We start from the raw sequence: 23,028 nt of genomic DNA on the forward strand, positions 1-23,028 counted from the left end.
TAGTTGATGTGAGAGGCCCAGCTTATTTTCATCAGCCTCTTACCAATTAAGCGTGCAGGACTTTTTATGCTCCTCAAATCTCCTTGTTTCCCATGCTGTGCATGCTTGGCAACTGCTGGCCTTCCTCCTTGTGTACATGAAGCTAAATCTCCCTCTAGATAGGAGCCTGTATGTTTGACAGCCAGCTCTGTCCTATTATTAAAGCACCTGGGTTTGTGGGAGGCACCCACGCACCTCCACCTCAGCTCTCCTAGGTTTTCAATCCAACTGGAAAACATTAATTTTGCTCAGTCCAGTCAGATGTATACATTCTTCATCCAAAGCGTCTGTAAATGCTTGACAGGCAGTGGTAGTAATGAGCAGAGGTTTGCGAGAATTCTACGACGATCAAGCAGAGGAAAAGAAGTGCGGGGGCTACAAATGGGCTAATCTCCCATTGATTTCAATAAGATCAAAATAATAGTAGTGTCATTTCAGCAGTGCTCGGAGGCCACAACTGAGATTAGAAACTCATTGTGCTAGGCACTGTACAAGCACATAATAGCAAACAATCCCTGTTCCAGGGAATCTACAATTTAAATAGGCCAGACAGAGAAAGGGTGGTGGGAAAAAGAGAGTCACAGAGGTGAAGTGATTTGCCAAAGGTCACACAAGTCAGTTTTCAAGCAGGGAACAGAACTCAGTCTTGATCTAGCTAACTCAAATAACAACAGAAGTGAAGCCATGGCAGCAAGGGCAAGCTGCTTGAGTACATACCGAGGGACCTGGATGGGCTTGTACGGTCCCTGCTGCTGCTTCATTGCTATTGTTATCTGAGGTAGCTAATATATCTACACGTGCTGCAGTCACACTTCTGACTACAGTATAAGATATAGTGCCCGTTCGAGGCTCTAAGCAATAATCCTTGCTGCTTCTAGCATTTTAAGAGCTGTAATAGCATAAAAAAGCCTAGTTCCCAAGTATAAACATGTGGGGAGGAAAGGCTACAAAAATGAGAGAGAAAGTTTTAGTCATAATCCTGGTTTACAGTAAAAAGGATGTTTTTAAGTAAGTTTTGAACAGAGCAGTCTGGAAATATTTTTGCATGCATTTATTAACCAGACGACTACACCTACTAGTGAACACCAACACCAGGTAGGGTTGCCAACTGTTTAATCACACAAACCTAAACACCCTTGCCCCTCCACCTGCCCCACGGCCCTGCCCCTTCTCCAAAGCCCTGCCCCGCTCATTCCATTCCCCTCTCCATCCCTCACTCGCTCTCCCGCACCCTCACTCTCATTCATTTTCACCGGGCTGGAGCAGGAAGTTGGGGTGCAGGCTCCGGGCTGGGGCTGAGGGTTTCAGAGTGTGGGACAGGGCTCCAGGCTAAGCTTTAGGCATGAGGTTGGGGTGTAAGAGGGGGTGTGGGGTGCAAGCTCTGGGAAGGAGTTTGAGTGCTAGAGAGGGCTCAGGGTTGGGGCAAGGGGTTGGGGTGTGGGATCCATGAGGGGGCTCAGGGCTGGGGATTCGCATGCTGGAAAGGATCAGAGGTGTGGACTCTGGGAGGGAGTTTGAGTGCAGGAGGGGGCTCCAGGTTGGGGTAGGGAGTTGGGGTGCAGGAGGGGGTGCGGGGTCCAGGAGGGAGTTTGGGTGCAAGAGGGGGCTCCAGGCTGGGGCAGGGAGTTTGGGTGCAGGAAGGGGCTCAAGTCTGGGGCAGGGGCATGAGGTTGGGGTGCAGGAGGGGGTGCAGGGTGCAAGCTCTGGGAGGGAGTTTGAGTGCAGTAAGAGACTCTGGGCTGGGGTAGGGGGTTGTGGTGCAGGAGGAGGGGTGGGCTCTGGGAGAGAGTCTGGGTGCAGGAGGGGGCTCTGGGCTGGGGTATGGGGTTGGGGTGCGGGAGGGGTGTGGGATCTAGCCTGGTGGCACTTACCTCAGATGGCTCCCCGTCAGTGGCGCAGCAGGGCTCCCTGGCCCCGTGCTGCTCCCAGAAGCAGCCAACACATCCCTGCGGCCCCTGTTGGGGGTTAGAGGGCTCCGCATGCTGCCCTTGCCTGCAGGCATCACCCCCGCAGCTCCCATTGGCCACAGTTCCCAGCCAATGGAATCTGCGGAGTCAGCGCTCGGGGTGGGGGCAGTGTGCGGAGACCCCTGCACCTGCCTTAGCCCTGCTGCGCCGCCAGACTTTTAGCACCTAAAATCTCCCAGTTTGGCTTCAGTAGCTTCTGGGAGATAAGAGCTCAATTCCAGGAGACGCCTGGCAAAACCGGGAGGTTTGGCAACCCAAATACCTGGAATAAGAAATGATATAGCATGTTGTGGAGGAGGGACACACACATGTTCTCTCCTGGAGACTTTATTTTTGTTCTACATGTCATTCAAGCCAAAAATATATGGTTGTTCTTGGTGGGTGAAAAACATAACAAGAAATCTGATGAGAAAACTGGGCTCCAAAACAAAAGGCCTTTCCGTCTGAAAGAATCATGAAAACAACCAAACAGGAAAGAACAAAGGTAATACCTCCACAAGAGAACTCGGAGTGTGTCTCTCCTGTAATAAGCTGTAACAGCTGCACAGCTACCTTCACCACAGTCACTTGAAGAGCAGCCCCAGGTCCCACAAAGATCCCCACTCATAAGAAGTTCATATAAATTTAGTTGTAGGAACACAGCCTGCATAGGAGACAGGGAGACAATTCTCCTCGGTGCCAGCTGGAGGAGTGAGGGATTACACTCAATCACTTAGGCTGCACCACCAGACAAGGCAATTGAAACAGGCTCAACATGCAGGTTGCAGGATACATGGGACTCCCAAGTTGCTTCTTGCTTTCCTTGAAATGAAAGGTCTGCTGTACATATGAGTAAGTGCCCATTTCATCAAGGATAATGGCACAAAGGTCAGTGGATTTACTTTTCATTTACACTGGTGTAACTGAGAACAAATTTTGGCCTCTAAGCTTTTGGGTCTATCTGATCAAGGCCAAAACCGGCAAACCCTTGGAGCTTTACCTATTGCTAGGGACTTATTTTCACTAGAGAATTACATCAAGTTAAAACACAACCTTGAGGAGCTGTTTGCGGACTAACATGATGTTGACCACAACTTTGCAGTCTCTGTAGACTGGAATAAGTCATGTCAAACATCAGGGCCGTCCCTAGGGGGGTGCAGGGCCTGAGGCAGAAGTGACAGATTCATCTCTTCCGGGACCGACTGCGCTGGCCAATCGCACCAAAGTACTGGGCCTGGAGTGGTCACCCTGATTCGCTCTACCCAAGGGATGGCTCTGTCCGACATTGTGTTACTTGTAGGTAAACTCTGGTATCACTGTGACTTACTCACAACCTGCTGACATGATGTTAAACTTCCCTTGTTCCTGACTGCAAAAATTGTGGCCAATAGGGTGTCAGTTAGCACAACTCATCAAAGTAGTGTTCTAATTTGATATAATTTTCTAGTGAAGAAAGCCCTGGAGCAAGATTCCCCTCACAATAGCATACGTTCATATAAACCCTTCCCCCCCGCAACTCATGGTATTCTCTGAAGTGTTCTTGCTTTAAAAAAAAACAAAACAAAAAAACCCTAGGAGCGTAACTGCCATGAAAATCACTTTGGTAGTTATACAAACTTCTATGTGCCATAATGGATCGGTCTGCCTCGGGATTCTCATGCTTTTTTGTTAGCATGACCCACATCCTAATAGAGAAACAGTCTTATGGGCACCTCCCCTCCATACACCATTCGCAATCACATAACATCCCTGTGGCTACAGCAGATTGCTTTCAGCAGAAAGTCATATCAAATGTATATTTTTGTTTCTTTTAATGTGACTTAGGAAGTGGAGATAAGGGGGAGAGTAGCAACACAGCCTCAATACAGTGTCCATGGCAGTTAACAGAAAGACTCATCTAAACCTAATGGGCTTTTGATCAGGCCAGAGTGATTAATCAGTTCCCCTCAGATCTCAGAAGTGCTCCACAAACCCCGGTGCAGGGAATACTACTTTATCTGGGCTACTCCCTCTCCAGCCAGCCAAACTCTCCCTATGGTTTCCCAAGAGTCATTCGCAGCTCTAGCAAAATCCAATGTTTCAGCACACTGAGGAATCCTGGAAAGAGACTGGCTGATGAAGAAACTCTGATTTAAAGGATCTTCTGACCCAGGCTGGATTTGATTCTGTCAAGTGATTTCAGTGGTAGAGGGAAAACCTTTCACTGAATATTTGAGAGTTTGGAATGACTGCAAGGCTGGTGGAAAACATTTTTGGCACAATATTTTATGTCATAACAGCCCCCAGGCCATGAGCAAAAGTATTTTTATTAAGCATTTGATGCTGTAAAGCTGCCCTGTGGCTTGAAAAGGAAAAAAAAATAGGATAAAATGCTTAACTTTTAGATCCTCTGTCTGGAATGGAAATGCGGAAGCTTTTTCATGGTTTAATATTTTTGAAGGACTTTCAAAGCCACAGGAACATTAAATGCTGCCTGAACTATTACTCTACAGCATGGAAGAAGATAAGGAAGTAAAAGGTTGGAGTAGATGTTAGGTTAAAGTTCTTTGCCGTGGGTGAAATTCACCAGTGCAGAGAGCCAGCTTGAGGCCTGTACACCACTTACATTTCACTTCTGCCCTCGGAACAGGGCTTAAGTACTGCAAAGACCTCATCCCGGCTCTCTGCATGGGGTAAATTTCATCCAGTAAGATCCTAAGGGAAGTGGTCAAGGCGCCATCAAAGCAGATTATGAAGAGGACTTTGACTAGGAAGTTAATGGCAACAACGATGGGAGATGGCTTGCCAAATGGCAAGGCTAGGCTGGATAACCCACACCATTATTTTCCAGACCTGCATTTTGGGCTGGCTGATCTCATCAGTTCTCACAAGCTAAGCAGGATCAAATCTGGTCAGTAGCTGGAGGGAGATTCCCACAGAAAACCCCACATGCTACACATGTTAGCTGTTCCGTAGATGGCCCTCATGCCTCGAAGTCAGTACTGAACCTATGCTGTTAGAAGGGAACAGTCTTCAGCGTGAAAAGTAAACACTAAGTCCTGACTGTTTATGATAATTGAGGATCTCATGAGATTCTTTGCAAGAACAGGAAGATAACCTTGGTATCCTGGCTAAGTTCCAACATGGGCATGGTAATTATGTTATCCCTATCTAAAAATTCCTGTTAATCAGCTGCTGCATATCACCTCAGAGGTGGCTGCACTTCAGTGATGGATGACGGGGGTGGGCTCCTAAATGAGTAATTTGTAATATTTCTTGAGATCTTTTGCATTTCAATCCACTATATAAATACAATATTTTGTTTTTTATCCTGTGATAACCCATCCTGACCCTGTCCATAATCTCACAGGCCAGCTGAACAACTGCTATACCATGGCCCACACACAGACAGCCTGTGAATCACCTGTGCTCCTGCTGGGGGACTTCCATGCATGCATGGAGAAGAGACTATCCCCTTCAGAGACCACCTCCCTGGCAAGATTACTTAGTAGTGCCTGAGAACTAAGCCTGCATTTTAAGAGTAAATCAGTAACAGATAGAACATGTCGATTGCCATGGAGATGGTTTTATGGTCATTACACTAGAGCGGTTCTTCCAGTAAGTAGCCAGGCCAGGTGATAGTCCATCTCAGCACTATCATACCCGAGAAATGCAAAGCAAATGCAAGGCCATGAGGCTTGCACCAACTGCTGTACCAGAGACAGAGTACAAAGTCGAGCCTGCCTTGTCATAGGGGGAGGTTTCCAGCCTCAGCAGGTAAAGATTAGTAGAATACACTACTTCTTCTTCTCCATTGGGAATGACTCTACAGGTTTTGTGAAGACAAAAGGAAATAAAAAATTTTCTCTCATCTTCTAACCAAGACTATGGAAGGATCCTGTTTTCATGGGACATATCTTACAATTTAAGAAAGTATCCAAAGGCTGCAGTTTTTAATATCTTCCCTTCCCTGCTCCAGTGGCCCCTAGAGTGCATAGAAAACTGTTCTGTGAGTGCCTTCAGGGTTGGGAAGCTTTGCATTGCCCACAGTGTGGAACTGGGCCTTACAGAGACAAGGCAAGATAGAGCCTTAGGTTTTTCGCTGGATTGTCACTATTGGCTTTAACAAATGACCCCCTTATTTGGCAGCATCCCCAGAGCAATAGTAATGTGTAGAGAAGTTTGGATAAAATAGGAAATCCTCTTCCTATCCCCACCCCCACATACACATTTCATAGAATCATAGAATCGTAGGCCTGGAAGGGACCATGAGAGGTCATCTAGTCCAGTCCCCTGCACTCAAGGCAGAACTAAGTATTATCTAGAGACCATCCCTCACAGGTGTTTGTCTAATCTGCTCTTAAAAATCTCCAATGACAGAGATTCCACAACCTCCCTGGGCAATTTGTTCCAGTATTTAACTACTCTGACAATTAGGGTTGCCAACTTTTGAATCGCATAAAACTGAACACCCTTGCCCTGCCCCTGCCCTTCCCTGAGGCCCCGTCTATGATCACGCTATCCCCCTCCCTCCATCACTCACTCTCTCCTCCTGAAATGAAGAGTTCAGGGTGCTGGAGGGGGCTCCGGCTGAGGCAGGGGGTTAGGGTGTGGGAGGCGGTGTGGAATCCAGCTGGGGGTACAGGTTCTGGGGTGGGGCCAAGGATGAGGGGCTTAGGGTGTAGAAGGGGGCTCTGGGCTGGGGCCAAGGGGTTTGAAGTGTGGGAGTGGGCTCAGGGCTGGGGCAGGAGGTTGGGGTGCAGGAGGGGATTTGGGGTGTGGACTCTGGCTGGGCGGTGCTTACCTCAGGTGATTCCCGGAAGCAGCCAGCATGTCCAGCTCCTAGGCAGAGGGTTCAGAGGGCTCTGCATGCTGCCCGCGTCTGCAGGCACTGCCCCCACAGCTCCCACTGGCCATGGTTCCTGGCCAAAGGGAGCTGCAGAGCCAGCACTTGGGGTGGGGGCAGCATGCAGAGTCCCCATGGCTGCCCGTGTGCCTAGGAAATGGAGATGCCAGCCGCTTCTTGGAGCTGCACAGAGTCAGAGCAGATAGGGAGCCTGCCTTAGCCTGCTGCATTGCCAGCTGGACTACTAGTGGCCTGGCCAGCAATGCTGACCAGAGCTGCCAGGGTCCCTTTTCAACTGACAACCCTACTGATTGTTAGGACGTTTTTCCTAATGTCCAACCTACATTGCCTCTGCTGTAAATTAAGCCCATTGCTACTTTTCTTATCCTCAGAGGATAAGGAAAACAATTCTTCTCCCTACTCCTTGTAACAACCTTTTATGTACTTGAAAATTGTTAACAAGGCCCCTCTCGGTCTTCTCTTCTACGGACTAAATAAAGCAATTTTTTCAGTCTTCCCTCATACATCATGTTTTCTAGAGCTTTAATCGTTTTTGTTGCTCTTCTCTGGACTTTCTCCAATTTGTCCACATCTTTCCTGAAATGTGGTGCTCAGAACTGGATACAATACTCCAGTTGGGGCTTAATCAGCGCAAAGTAGAGAAGAATTACTTCTTGTGTCTTTCTTACAACATTCCTGCTAATACATTCCAGAATTGAGGTTCGCTTTTTTTGCAACAGTGTTACACTGGTGATTTATTTTTAGCTTGTGGTCCACTATGACCCCCAGATCCCTTTCTGCAGTGCTCCTTCCTAAGCAGTCATTTCCCATTTTATATGTGTGCAACTTGTTATTCCTTCCTAAATGGATTACTCTGCATTTGTCCCTATTGAATTTCATCCGATTTACTTCAGACCATTTGTCTAGATCATTTTGAATTTAATCTTATCTTCCAAAACATTTGCAACCCCTCCCCAGCCCCACCCCAGCTTGGTATCGTCTGCAAACTTTATAACTGTACTCTCTATGCCATTATCTAAATCATTGATGAAGATATTGAACAGAACCGGACCCAGAACTGATCCCTGCAGGATTCTACTCAATATGCTCTTCCAGCTTGACTGTGAACCACTGGGATCTACTTAGTATTTTGCCCAAACCCCCACTAATTCCTATGGTCATTTTTAATTTCGTGCTCCTCTGTTCTCTCCAGTTCCACCCACAAATGGAAACATGTTATCACTCCTCCTGTAACACTTATAGTTCCGTTTGGTTCTGCTTCTCAGACCCAATTGTTTAACATGATTTCTTTGATCTGTTGTTAAAATTGGTTTTGGTCAATGGTTAATCCTGATTTTTTTTATACATATATATATATATATAATGGAAACTTCTTCCTCGACAAATCAACATGCTGTGTGTCTTGGAGTCATGTCAGCTTATTTTCTGACCAAACCAAGATTTTTACCCCGATAGGGATTAAATAGACCGGCTCAGTCTCCTGTAGGGGTCTTGGTTCTTCAGTGCCAACCAGGAGTAAAAACCTTCTTTTGGTCATCATCTCTTCAGCAAAACTAGCAGCTGTTTTACCTGCAGACTCATCGGTCGCTTTTTAAAGGATCTGCCTATGAGACAGCAGCTGCCTATTATGTATTATAATTATATACGTGTATATTATTTCACAGTAAAGAATTTGTGATCTGCACTGTGTAATCCTGCCTCTTGGAAGACTGTAGTCAGATATGGAATGCACTGAGGGCCCCTGGGTACACAGACTTCTATTCAGCTCTTCCTCTGTGGAATATAAAATAACAAACAACAAGAAGCGTTTGGTCCATTGTTTTGTAGGGGGAGGGGGAGTGGATGATGGGGGACAGGGCTTACAGCTGAACTTGCCAGGAGGCACAGCATAAGCTAAGGAAGTCCTGCCTCGGCTTCAGAGTATCCGTTGGTCACCAGGAGGGGTGGGGGGAGACAGGAAGGCGAGAAATGGAGAACAAATGATCATGGAACCCTTGAGAGAAATCTGTCTGTTCTAGGAGAACTTATTTAGCTCCAGAGCATAGAGACTCCCACTACACAAAAGAGAGGAGGAAAGAAAAGCCCGTCAGCTCTTCCGTTCCTATGTACCGCCACCGAAAAAAATGGGAGGAAACAGATGTTTAGCTCTATAGTGTCAGGAAATTCTCTCTTTCATGGTGCAGTTATCTCGATGTATTTAGGTCAAATAAATAGTGAGGGATTCGACTTCTCTTTGCGTTTCGATCTCCCTGCACATCTCTTCAGTCTCTCATGCTGCCTCTCTGAAAGATCTGCCATAAAACCTGGCTGGGTTTTTTGACCCACCCATTCAGACAAAGAGAGGTGGAGGTGGAGTTGGAGCTGGGCTGGGGGTGGGGGCAGAGTCCAACTCACACCAACTCTGCTTTACTAGAGATTTCAATTTGCTACAATATCAAAAAAGCCCTCCCCAGGGTGGGTTCCTGCAAGTGTCTTATTCTTCTCAGGGCTCCACACAAATGCAGACTCAGGTTTGTTTGCCGGAAGAGACTGATAATTTTTTGGCAAACCTGAGCCAGGGTGTGTGAGACACTGGATATTGCTTTATTTTTAGGCTTTTCAAAGTGAGGGGAGTGAAGAATTAGGTGAAACATCTGGTAAAATGATCTTTGGGCTTACAGCAAACACTATTAAGATTTTCCGGAGCTGGCTCCCTGAAGGGAGAGAGAGGAGCAAGTGCCCATAGGAAGAAAACATAAAATTTTAGCCATTATTTTACATACTCTGAAAAACATGTTGCATTTAAAGTCTCATTAGCAAAGGAGCAGAGGTACACCGGATGAGCAGGGGATCAGAAAATAAAGTCCTTCAACTCAAGGTCAACAGGTCAAACTCCATCCCAATTAATGGGCAAAAAGCATTATTCAAGGCTGTCCCGTGGTTTACATGACTTGAGGTGTTGATCTCCCTCAGAAACAGGTGACAATCTTCCAGGCATGGTGGATGACGTAATATCTTTTACTAGACCAACTTTTGCTGGCGAAGGAGACAAGCTTCTGAGCTACACGGAATGCTTCTTCAGTCTTCAAATTTTTCTTCCTCCCATTTTTTCAGTGGTTGTACATAGGAACGAAAGAGCTGGTGGACTTTTCTTTCCTCCTCTCTTTTGTGTAGTGGGAGTCTGACGTTCCCCTCTGGTGTTATCTAGACTAGTGATCTGTTAGGTCACCCCAATCCTTGGCTCTGGGTGCCAGCCTTATCCTGCTCTGCTGTGAGAACCCCTACTCCTGGGCTGTTCATCCACAGCCTCTGGCATGTAAGCTACTCCTTGGATTGTGCAACCGAATGACACTAGCTAATACCTCCAGTCCCAGACACAACCCTAGCAATCTCCATCTTGCAGTGTCCAGTTATGCCCTCTGGATGCTGCAAGCTTATATGATGTCATCAATTTAATAAAGAAATTGATATGTACCAGGCTTGTTATCCCAAGGGGAGTCTCTGACATGCTTCAAACCAAACACACTGCTTCAGGTAGAATAAGCAAACAGATTTATTAACTATGACAGATAGATTTTAAGTGATTATAAGTCAAAGCACAACAAGTCAGATCTGGTAAAATGAAATAAAAGCAAAACGCATTGTAAGCTGATCTTAACACTTGCAATGCCCTTACAAACTTAGGCCTGTTCTACACTAGTCTGTTATTTCAGAATTAGGCAAGTTAATTCGGGAAAAAAAATGATTCAGTTCACACAACCAAACTGTTGTTTTTTTTATTTAAACGACTCTTTAATCCTGTTTCTGTACTCCACCTCGGCAAGTGGAGTAGCACTTAAATCGAGATTGCAATCCTCGGTTAAAAGTATTGTGGACGTGTAGCTGGGTGTTTACCTGCTCCTGCCCTGCGGGGCTTGAAACAGCCCAGGAGAGGGCTGTGGCAAGAAGCCTGGACTGATTGGGGAAAGTAGGCTCAGCAGTGGCCGTGCCCCAATCAGGCCCCGCTGGCCCCTATCAGAGGTTGGGAGCCAGGGCCCAGTAAGTCTCCCTCTGCTTGTAGAGGGAGAAGAGCCTGGCTGCAGGGACCTAAGCAAGACACTTAGATTGGGAGCAGGGCTGGGGAAGGGCCAGGGGAGCTGGGAGCTCCAGCCTGGAAAGCCCCAGGCTGCAGGCCTAACTATAGGCCAAATAGGTGCAGGATTGCAACGGGGCAGCCCATGGGTAAGCAGAGGCAGCAGGTCTGAACCCCTTTGCCTGTGATAAATGGCTTATACTGCAGTCTGCCCCAGTGAATGAGGGCAAGTTGGAGACTAGGCAGTAGCCAAGACTGAGGCGAAGTGGGGATAGTGGGTGGGTATTCCCTTGGATGGGGGTGACCCAGAACTGTGGGAGTACTGCCAGGGGGCAGCACCCAGTTAAAGGGGCACCGGGGTCCTGGGAGGGACACAGGGGCCAACAGTGGCAGAGACACACCAGCCTGAAGAGGGCACTCCGGAGGCTGGATGCTAATTCCCAAGGACAGCCAGCAGGAGGTCCCACTGGGTGAGTCTGTGCACACTTACAGGATGCAATTTGATGTTATTGGCCTCCAGGAGCTATCCCAGAATGCTCCCATGGGACCGCTCTGAACAACACTCTCAACTCCGATGCACTAGCCAGGTGGGCAGGAAAAGCCCCAGGAACGTTTGAATTTCATTTCCTGTTTGGTCACCATCAGCACTGGTGACCATCAGCACAGTCCACCGTCACAAAAGATCACGCAGTCTTGGATTCGCAGACGTGCTTCAGCATGGTCTGAAGGAAAGATACTGGATCTCATCTTATGTTGGGGAGACAAGTCTGTTATGGCAGAACTATGTTCCAAAAAAAGGAACACAGATACATAGGCTTAGGTCTCCAGGGCCATGACAGAAAGAGGCTACTCCAGGGACACAGAGCAGTGCCGTACAAAAATCAAGGAGCTCAGGCAAGCATACCAAAGAGCCAAGGAGGTGAACGGGCACTCTGGGTCACAGCCCCATACATTCCACTTCTACTGTGAGCTGCATGCAATTATGAGGGGTGATGCCACCACTACCCCACCACTGTCCGTGGACACCTGCAAGAGGGGAATTGCACAGAGCAAGGAGGAAGGGTCACTGGAGGACGAAGAGGAGGAGGAGGAGGACAGTGCACAGGTGGCAAGTGGGGAATCCATTTCCCCCCCTAGCCAGGAACTATTCTTAATGCTGAAGCCAATTGCCTCCCCCAGTCCCAAGGCGGGCTCCTGAACCATGACCCTGGAGAAGGTACTTCTGGTGAATGAGAGCCTGATCGGAGCCACACGGTGGTGAACAGGGGGGAAACCCAGCCACGCTGGGCTGTTCGTGTCTAGTTTAAAGGGCTCATCCCTGCTCAGAGCCTCATCAGAGCCATGCAGTGAGTACGAGGGGGTGGGGGGGGGGGAAAGAGGGCGGGGGGGAGGCGGGTGTTGTGTGAAGCAATCATCCCAGAGAGCCCGCAGGCCCTCCTTTTATATGGCTAACCCACCAGGCATTGCTTGTTATGGGAAAGGGGGCCCAGCAGTTTGAAAGCATTGAAATGAATGTAGAAGAAGCAGAACCTGACATGTCTCTAGGCTGCCTGCAAGCTGAATTCTGTTGCCCGGCCGTGTGTGATGGCTTACTCACACCAAGTGTCCCCTTTGTTCTCTGAAATGTATCTTTTAAAATACTACCCTCCCTTTTTCTCCACCCGCAGGTACAAATGTTTCAATGTGGCCCCTATGTATTCCGTCCCAGGCTGGTCCAAATTAGAAGGCGGAAAAAACGAACTTAGAACAACATGTTCGCCGAGCTCATGCAGTCCTCCCACACTGGTAGGGCCAAGCTGAATGCGTCAAGGCAAACAATTGCAGAGTCCCATAAAGCATTACAGGAACACGAAGAGAGGAGGGATGTGTGCGATGAGAGCAGGCAGGATGCTATGGTCAAGCTCATGGGGGAGCAAACTGACATGCTCCGCTGTATGGTGGATCTAATGCGGGAAAGGCAGCAAGACCACAGACTGCCACTGCAGACCCTGTATAACTGCCCTCCCTCCTCCCCAAGTTCCATAGCCTCCTCACCCAGACGCCCAAGAACACAAGGTGGGAGGCTACAGGGACCCACACATTCAACCCCAGAGGATCGCCCAAGCAGCAGAAAGCTGGCATATGTGAACTTTTGATTTGGTTTCCGGACTTGTCCTTCCCTCCTCCGCCACCCCCCTAACCCAATACCCCCTCTCCCTCAGGTCTGCCTTTGGAGATCTCTCAATGTGTTGTGGAACAAATAATAAAGAACAGTTTTTAAACAATTTTGACTTTATTTCCTTTCATATATATAGAGGGTGGGTAACTTTAAGAGAAATAAACACAATTGTCACACCATACCCTGGCCAGTCATGAAACTCTTCCAAAGCTTCTCTGATGTGCAGTGTACCCTGCTGCACTCTTCTAATCGCCCTGTTGTCTGGCTGTGCAAAACTGGCAGCCAGGCGAGTTGCCTCAACCTCCCACCCCACCATAAACGTTTCCCCCTTACTCTCACAGATATTGTGGAGCACACAACAAGCAGCAATTACAATTGGCATATTGGTTGTGCTGAGATCTAACCAAGTCAATAAACTGCACCAGCGCGCTTTCAAATGTCTGTGTCCATGTCCTCATCAGTATAGTAATTGCACTGTCATCGCTTCCTCACCCAGTTTTGCAGGTACTGCACATATTGCTGGATAGTGTGTGAGGTATTTACGATGGTCAAAACTGCAGCGGACATCTGAGCAGGCTCCATGCTTGCCACGGTATGGCACCTGCACGAGTAATCCTAGAAAAGGGCGCGAAATGTAGGAGGGCTGTTTGGTTCAATATGGCCAATAAAAGGTGGTAAACGGTTGTCTTCTGCAGCTTTCATGGAGTTAGGAAGCTCACTAGAGCTGCAAGAGTGGGAGAGCAGAGTTTGCAGCAGAAGCGTGAGCAGAGTTTGCAGCGGAAGCTGTGCAGCTCAGTTTACGATGGTCGAAAAACGGCGGGGAATTGTTGCCTCCTGTAGCTTGCATTTGAGCCCAGGACAGACAACATGGAAAAATTAGCTAGTGATGCAAGAGTGGGAGAGCAGAGTTTGCGGCGGAAGCTGTGCTGCTCAGTTCATGGTAGCCAAAAAAAGGCGAGAAATGGTTAGATAAACGAGTAGATAGAAAGATGAGAGGACATGCGAGGTTCATTCATAGTACCAGGAGACAGGCAGTGAACCGTACTGCACTCTCTGCTGGCAGTATGACGTCTGCCATAGCTTTCACGGACGGAGAAGCGAGTGATGGCACACACTCAGAAACACCTACAAGAATGTTTCCCCCCCCATCATGCACTGGAAGCTTAACCCACAATTCCAGTGGGTGGCGGGGACTGCAGGAACTGCGAGATAGCTTCCCAAAGTGCACCGCTCCGACATTCAATGCTAGCCTCAGTACTGTGGATGCACTCCACCAAATTCATGCACTTTAGTGGGTACACACAACACCGAATGTATAAAATTGCTTCAGAAAATTCAAATAGAATAAGTTCGAATTAATTTCATACTGTAGATGTGGAAGCGTGAGCAGAGTTTGCAGTTCACGATGGCCAAAAAACAGCAGGGAATTGTTGCCTTCTGTAGCTTCCATGGGAGCCTAGGACAGATAACATGGAAAAAGTGGTGGAAGCTGGCTGTTTGGTTGGTTGGTTGGTTGGTTGCTTTTCAGCCAAGCTTGCCCCTTTGATCAGAGCTTCAGTCACTTGGCGGTGATGTCTGTAGATGGAGGTGGAAGAGAGAGGAAGAGCCTGGCAAACATCTCTCCCTTTTATCATGTTCTTTCTTCCCTCTTGGCTTTGCCCCCTGCCCCCCCCCCCACCTCCGCTACAGAGTCAGGTGAGCATTACCTCACTGCAGTTCCAAACTGACCAAAGAAAGGGGGGTGACTCCCTCAAAGGTCTACAGATTCTTCTGTTGTGCCTAGGCTAGCATCCTTTGTTCCTGTAAGGCTGGACTGGATTTTTCCTATACCTGCCCTGATGAGGTGTGAACTGCCTCTCTGTTCTTGAAGAGTTTTTACCTGGACTTGTTTTAAGCCATGAGGATACATTTTCAGCCTCATAACTATATACGTTAAATTATAACCTATAACATTACTGTAACAACAATGCTCAGTATATCATGAGCCTTCCGAAGATACTCGACATGACAAACTTTGCATTGGATACCACACAATCATTTTAAAAGGATGAACATAGGGGTGCTGGGTGTTCCCCAGAGGTACAGAGTGTCACAGAGTCTCTATGCTCTGGAGCTAAATAAATTCTCCTAGAATAGATAGATTTCTCTCAAGGGTTCCATGATTGTTTGCTCCCCGTTTCCTCTCCTTTCCAGCCTCCTCTCTCCCCACCTGGTTAGGAATGCATACTTTGAAGTGCATCTTGTCTCTGTAATATCATGGCACTAACCTGACTACAACACTGCAAACAACTCTTCCAGGCAGTCTCACCAGAGAAGCCACATACTGAGCAGACACGGTGCTTGAACTTTTCCAGCCCTGGAAAGGGATCTTCTTGATCAAGGTTTGGCATGGCAGCTTTACTTGTGGCAACTCTCAGCTCCATCTACACACCAACATGCCAACCAGTGCAGTTCAGCCAACATGGCAGGTGTCATAATAGTATTTAGCCAGCAACAAAATTACTACTCCTGACCTCCAGCGCAAGGGCCAAATACAGTAGAACTAGTCCTAGGCCGGAGCCTCTTACACAAACCCCTTGCTCACGGTTGTGCCCCAAAACAAAATCTAGCATTAAATTCTTGTGTTCTGGGCGGGGGGGAGGGTGCTCTGAGCAATTGGGAGTGGGGGGGAAGACAGAGGGGAAAGAGATCCAATTATTACTCCAAGCAATTGTCAACCTTACAAATATTGTACATTTTAGGTCTTTGCAGAGTACAGTCTATGTTATTCTTAAACTTTTGCTTCACAGGGGAACCTTATTGGTTTGAATCCAAAAGAGGTCATCCTAGCCCTGAAGCATGTGTGCAGCAGTACTTGATGATACAATGGTAGCCCCGCGCCTGCACTGCTTGGTTTTTTTAGTTTAAGTCAGAGCTTTCACAATGCTTGAGTCTCGTTTGTTTATCTCTTAATTCAATATAGTGTTAGATGGATGGATAGATGGATGGATGATGGCAGACAGACAAAGCCATCACTGAGTCTACAAGAATGTGACTTGAGACTTCAGTTCAACTAAATCAGTTCATTCATATGTAATTTAAGCATTACTTCCTTCTAATTTCAGGGAACACAGAGTTTACGTGATGGCTAAACACAATGAAATTAGAGAAGGAGAATAATTTTCCCTGAAGCCAAAGGAGAGACAGGGTCACTTGGATGCATCTGTTGGATAAACTGGAGTCACTCACACTACTGTTGCTGGGAGTGAAGCAGGTTCATTGCAAAGATGAGCAACTCCACACTCTCTGTGAACTGTAAAACTTTGTGTCAATTCACTGATTGCTTTATCTTGCACAGTTCCTGGCGTGATGGAGGCACCTTGGGGGTGCTCCTCAGTAACACAACACACAATGGGAAGAGTTTCATGAACCAACAGCATGCAGTTTCAGGCAAGAGAAAATCAAGAACAGGTTATAAAAGCCACAATGGTCCCTGGCAGTTTGAATGCCAGGATGGAGGTGTTTAAATAGGATGTATATGATTTAATAGGAATAATAGGATCACCACTTTGACCGGTGATTTTAGGGCAAAACTCCCCTCTTAGATCCACAAGTTGGTACTCAGCTTTGGTTCCCTGCTATCCACTATAACATGAGAATCTCCAAACATGAACACTGCAACAGAGGAATTACCAGATTACAAGAGACCACTGGTCCATCTAGTCCAAAATCCTCTCTAGGACAAGTGACTAGTAGAAGCAGCTTCAGTGGAAGATACAAGAAGCCCTGACAATACGGAAAAGTGTTTCCTACCCTCCTTACTTAGATACTGCCTAATCTCCTGAAGTAGGAGGGTTTGTACCCCTCCAGAACTCCTGGCCTTTTTCTAGTCTTTGCAACTCTGGATATTCTTGTCCTCCACATAAATATCCAGAAGATCACAGCTGAGTACTGCGATGAGGATCTCAAAGGATAATTTTGCCCTGGATTTCCAGGATAGTAAAGGGTCCCAAAAATAAGCTGAAGGATGCAAGCAACATTATCATATTGCAAAGCGATATAACAATGGACATATGACAATTCCACTATTTTCCCTGTATTGTTTCAGTTACCAAGTGCCAGAGATTGCATCTATCACAAAACAGATATGCAGCTCAGATACTAATTAAATGCAATTCCTGGTAAGTTATTTAAGTTCTTAAAAAGTCATTTAAATGTAGTTAATTACATTTTAATGAATGCTTCAGTACACAGGCTGACATTGAATGTCTATCCAATATCTGTATTTCTTAAGCATTTAGATAACTTGCTGATGAGCAGAGGTACAGAAGCTCCCCGACTTACGCAAGCGTTCCGTTCCGGAACACCTTGCGTAAGTCGAGTTTTGTGTAAGTCGCGAACGTATCTCCGACAATTACGCAAAAAAAATAAAAAGCGCTTATGGAACTTACAGAACTTTTTCCGTAAATCCAAATTTCCGTAAGTAGCGCATGTGCAACTTGGGGAGCGTCTGTACAAATGCCTAGATAGATTAAGGGGGCCTTATCCAAGTGACCTGGAAAGGCTGGATTCAGGTACAAATTTACTCTGAATCTGATAGGTGTCACATCCCTTTTGAAGATATGACCCTCCATCCTAACTATATGCTGCTCATATTATGACATGACTTTGCATCACACCTTACCAATGCGACATCATCACCAGACACTTCAACCTGCAGACCAAAGAGATGAAGGTAGCAGCCATGGGGAAAGTTTCACAGGTGAGGGAAAAGTGGTGTGCGGGGGCCTGAATTTCAAAAGGGTAAGAGAAAGATGCTGAGGGGGGGACTAGGTGACCATTTCCTAATTCTTCCTTTGGCAATCCCAGGAAACTGACCATGTGAGATACACTCACCTCATCCTAGTGTATGGCCCTGTTAAGAGGAAGGTGTAAACACTTCTGGATCCCTCTCAATGTAGTGAAATAACTTTAAAAAAAAAAAAGTTGCAGGCAAGGGAGAAGGAGACTAGCATTAGAACGCATTAGCCCTGCAACTACATTGAAAATGATGTCAAGAAAGCAATAAATGTTGAGGAAAGCATGTCTATCTCACTACCCCCTCCTGCTGCTGGGTGCACCTTTCCCTTATCTACTGATCTGTCCATCAATCCTTGCGTTCTCAGCACCTAAGCATCCTGTGCTGAAATATTTTTCTAGCCCCAAATCCTGCAATCAACAAGTCAGATGCACCATAATTTAGCATGAGAGCAAGAATCACTGTAGTGAGGCATATTTAATTCTGCTTATACCTTCAGCTGATGTTGGTGTTCAAATAACTATCCTATGTATGATCTAAAATAGCTGTTACCACTCAGGAAAGAGATCTTGGAGTCACTGTTGATATTTCTCTGAAAATATCCACTCAGTGTGCAGTGGTGGTCAAAAAAGCTAACAATGTTTGGAAGCATTAGCAAAGAGATAGATAAGATGACAGTAAATATCATAATGCCACCCTATAAATCTATAATATGCCCATACTTGAATACTGCATGCAGTTCTGATCACCCCATCTCAAAAAACATACATTAGAAATGGAAAAGGTACAGAGAAGGGCAACAAAAACAATTAAGGGTATGGAACAGTTCCATATGAGGAGAGATTAAAAAGACTGGGATGGTTCAGTTTGGAAAAAGAGATGACTAAAGGGGGATATGATAGAGGTCTATAAAATCATGAATGATGTGGAGAATGTGAATAAGGAAGTGTTATTTATCCCTTTACATAACACAAGAACCTGGTGTCACCCAATGAAAGCAATAGGCAGGAGGAAGTACAGGAACAAAAGGAAGTATTTCTTCACACAATTCACAGTCAATCGGTAGAACTTGTTGCCAGGGGATGTTGTGAAGCCAAAACTATAACTGAGTTAAAAAAAGAATTAGATACATTCATGGAAGATCGGCCCATCAGTGGCTATTAGCCAAGATGACCAGGGATGCAATCCCATGCTCAAGGTGTCCCTCAGCCTCTGACTGTCAGATGTTGGGACTGGACAACAGGGGACGGATCACTTGATAAATGCCCTGTTCTGTTCATTCCCTCTGAAGCACCTGGCATTGGCCATTGTTGGAAAACAGGATACTGGGCTCGAAGGACCATTGGTCTGACCGATTATGGCCATTCCTATGTTTTTAAATATCCAAAGGCAGCACAGGAAGACTCTCCCCACCACCCCCAGTGGGGAGCCTAGAGGTCACCCATGCTTCTACTGTAACATTGCTAAACAGAGCATTATTTATAGCAAGAGGTGGTGCTACTCACAGTGCACTACAAAGACAACTCTGGCTCCTATCCATTTCAGCCCTTAGCTTTCCCCAGGGTGCATATCCTATCCTATTGTTTCTGCTCCAGCATTTGAAAAGATTATTTTTTCCTTGCTTCTTTTGTTTTTTGAGTTTATTTATATTTTCTTCTCAACATGGAATTACTGCTAGGACATGCAAAGCCTAAAGGAAAATAGCTCTGCCATCTCATAAGACGGCTGAGCCACACCAACATGGAAATTAAGTAATAAAAGGCTAGATTCTTAAAGGTATTTAAACATGCAAAGATCCAAATAGGTGCCTAGTTAGATTTTCAAAAGTGACTCGGTGCCTAAGTGCTTTCGAAAATCCCTATCTGGATCTTTAGGCACCTTAAAAAGTCTAGGTCAAAGACCTTGTCCACACTGGGACTTTAGTTGCCTCTATAGTTGCACTGGTGCAAATTCCTAGTGCAGGCACAATTTCCACTGGTGCAGCATAGTGCATATTGGTGGCTTAAAACACTGAGTAGAAAGGCCTTTAAGATACAATACGGTGGGAACTCTGTTTATGCTTGGTGTATTAAACTCAGGGCAGAACACAAAGAGCTGTGAACTGATGATGTCACAAAATTCTGACACTGGAAAGATTTTCAGGACACACGTGGCTACTCTGTGGCTCCTTCCCACTGCTCTATGGTAACCAGTGGTGGATGTTTGTTTTTCCATGGTGACCACTGGTCAGTGCAACAAAATGACACCCATACAGCTGTCACCTTACACCTTTGTAGGTCAATTGAAATTCATGATGTCTTCTTCAAGTGGTGCCAGCCACAAGACACACACATACACACATACTCTATCATCTGAGATGTGAGGAAAAATCCTGTTCTTCCCTTGACTCAAGTTCATCATGCCAACCTGACAGCAATACTAAATTAAACAGGCAGGTCTTTAAGCCTCCTGAACAGGCATGAGGAACAGATACAGTGGCATCCTCTGAATCCCCTGGCATGGCTGTTGTAAGTTCCCACAGTTGTGCTTTTCCTTCTAAATGGGACCTGTCAGTATGCATTCTTCATACATCAGAGCCCTGCTCAAGCCAGCCACGCTGAGCTCGGTGACTGGGACAGAATCTGTGTCTGAGTGTAAAGAAACAACATCAGGTTCAATTAACATCACTACAGACGGGCTTTTTATGCTCTTTTGTCCCCCTGTTCTGATGGACTAGAGGCACGTACTGACAATCTGGAGTGTCAAGCGCTCAGCTGCTTAGAGCCAAGGTTTGGAAATGGAGCAAGACAACAGGCCAGGAAGAAAATCAGGAAGACAATGTCTCCAGACCAACACCACTATATCACGTCCATTGGCCAGCCCTTCACCCCCTATCCACTATCCAGGCATCTCTTCTGCCCTTCAGGAGAGTATTTTACATTAATTCTTCAACTAAGAAAGAAAAATCTAGCCATGGGAATACTGTAAAAAAAAGTTGCCTTTATTATCATTATGGAGCAAAGTCTAGCTCTTCCCTGTATCAGCTGCCACAGAGCTGAGGATTTTGATCTATGTATCAGGTACTTTTTCAGACTACGCTTTGCTGTTTTGTGCTAAATCTCTTCAAGAATTCTCTTTCAGCTTGGACAGTGAGTGAATTTACTGCTACTGAAAGTGAGGGACTAAAATCAGATTAGCTAAAGCCATGAACAGTGCAAGCCAGGGCTGTCAACCTTATCCTCACCCTGCTCTATCAGTACACCTTGTTCCTGGCCTGAAGCTCCTCTGCTGTTTGGCTGGGGGCCCCACACAATGCTGCCAATGCTATCCCAGCCCCAATGCCTGCCAATAGCTTTGCCATTGCACACCAGTCCTGTGCTGTGGCACTCTGGGCTTGTCCAACCTCGGTCCGATTGTGGGCACAGACTGCTAACTGTGCCACATTTTATGGCTGTTTTCTGAAGACAGAAATAAGGAGAATATGAGATCACCAGATCCATTTTTACTTGGAAGGCAGATCTCCACAGGGAAAAGGCCAATGCACAAACCCAGTGCACTTGTCCTCCTTCACCACTGCAAAACACACTGAACAAAACCAGTACTTAAGCCAGTGCACTGGTTTCCATTTGCGCCACACACCATTACATTCTTTCCTCAGTGTACATGTATAACTCCCATTGGTGTCAGCAGGTGTTAAGTTCATCCGTCAAGGAGAGAACGTGTCTTTCCCCCTTTGACTATAGGAAGAGTAATAATGGTTTGGGGATATAGAAGAGCAGCGTATGGCCCCTATAGGAACTTAAATGGTCTGGAGCCATAGGCATTCCTCATACCCTGCTCCCTTATCCTCCATCCCGCATAGCATGTTCAATAAAAGCAGAAATGCTGCTTCTCCATCTTCCAGTCATGTAAAACCAAAGTCTAGAAGAGTTACAGTATTTACCTGACAAGTATAAACTTTCTGGGCCAAAGCTCCTGAAGGTTGAAATCCTACCCTTCATAACAGGGGTCACCGTGGTGCTCAGCTCATATTGGCTACAAGAACCATTCTGCAAGCACAGGGCAAGATGAAGCTGTTAAACTTTATTTTCATTTATATGGATGTTTTATTTGATTTTTTAAAAATAATTTCTCCCTCCAGAGCGAAACGTTCCAGCTAGCATAGGCCAACAGTTTCAAACCCGGTGGCCAAAATTCAGGCACCTGAATCCTTAAATAGGTACCTGTGATACAACTTCATCGGTATCCCAGAAGCCTAGAATCTAGCAATTACAAGCGCCCAAGAGGTACACAGCCAAATCTCAGGTTTTTAGCAATGACAAATAAATACAAAAAAAGAAAACCAGGTATAATCCATGGCTCCAACAGCATTCCCACATTAGACCCCTTTCTGCAGGGTCTGCCAGGCAGTCTCACACCAGAGTCTGCCTCCCCTCTGGGAAATCTCTTATTTTATATCTCAGATGGTTAGGGTGACCAGATGTCCCGACTTTATAGGGACAGTCCTGATTTTTGAGTCTTTTTCTTATATAGGTTCCTATTACCCCCTGCCCTCCATCCTGATTTTTCACATTTGCTGTCTGGTCACCCTAAAGAGGGTGTTCCCAGCCTGCCCTGCTCTCAAAGAATAATTTCCTTTCACAGCACCTATGTAAGGGCTGGTCTACACTGGGGGGTGGAGATGGATCTAAGATACGCAACTTCAGCTATATGAATAGCATAGCTGAAGTCAAAGTATCTTAGATTGATTTACCTCTCATCCTCACAGCGTGGGATCGACGTCCACGGCTCCCCCTGTCGACTCCGCTACTGCCGTTCGCGCTGGTGGAGTTCCGAAGTCGACGGAAGCACTTTCGGGGATCGATATATCGCGGCTAGATGAGACGCGATATATCGATCCCCAAGAAATCAGTCGCTACCCGCCAATACGGCAGGTAGTCTAGACGTACCCTAAGAGTGTCTCAGTTTTCAGAGGGACTGAAGTCAGTGGGACCTATAAGTGCTCAGTGCCTCTGAAAGTCAGATCTCCTATTCAACTGCTCAAATGCAGATTTGGGTGCCTACAAATTCACTTATCTTAGATACTGACAAGGCACCCATCAACATAGCATCTCACACATCTGCAGCACCTCTGCAAGGTACAGATTACCCCCCATCAGTAAAGATGAGGAACCAAGAGACTTGCCCAAGATCACACAAGCAGGCTGGGGCAAAGGAGAGTCATCCAATGAA

The 23,028-nt window shown here is 46.4% G+C and overlaps 1 protein-coding gene across 1 annotated transcript in view; it reads right to left on the reverse strand.

Moving 5' to 3' along the window:
- Window positions 1-23,028, reverse strand: part of ARHGEF9 (Cdc42 guanine nucleotide exchange factor 9) — a 317,600-nt gene that overhangs the window by 278,464 nt on the left and 16,108 nt on the right. The gene's annotated exons all lie outside the window — the stretch shown is intronic.

This window comes from Gopherus flavomarginatus, chromosome 8 (assembly GCF_025201925.1).
Source record: "Gopherus flavomarginatus isolate rGopFla2 chromosome 8, rGopFla2.mat.asm, whole genome shotgun sequence".
In the NCBI taxonomy this organism is placed as follows: Eukaryota; Metazoa; Chordata; order Testudines; family Testudinidae; genus Gopherus; species Gopherus flavomarginatus.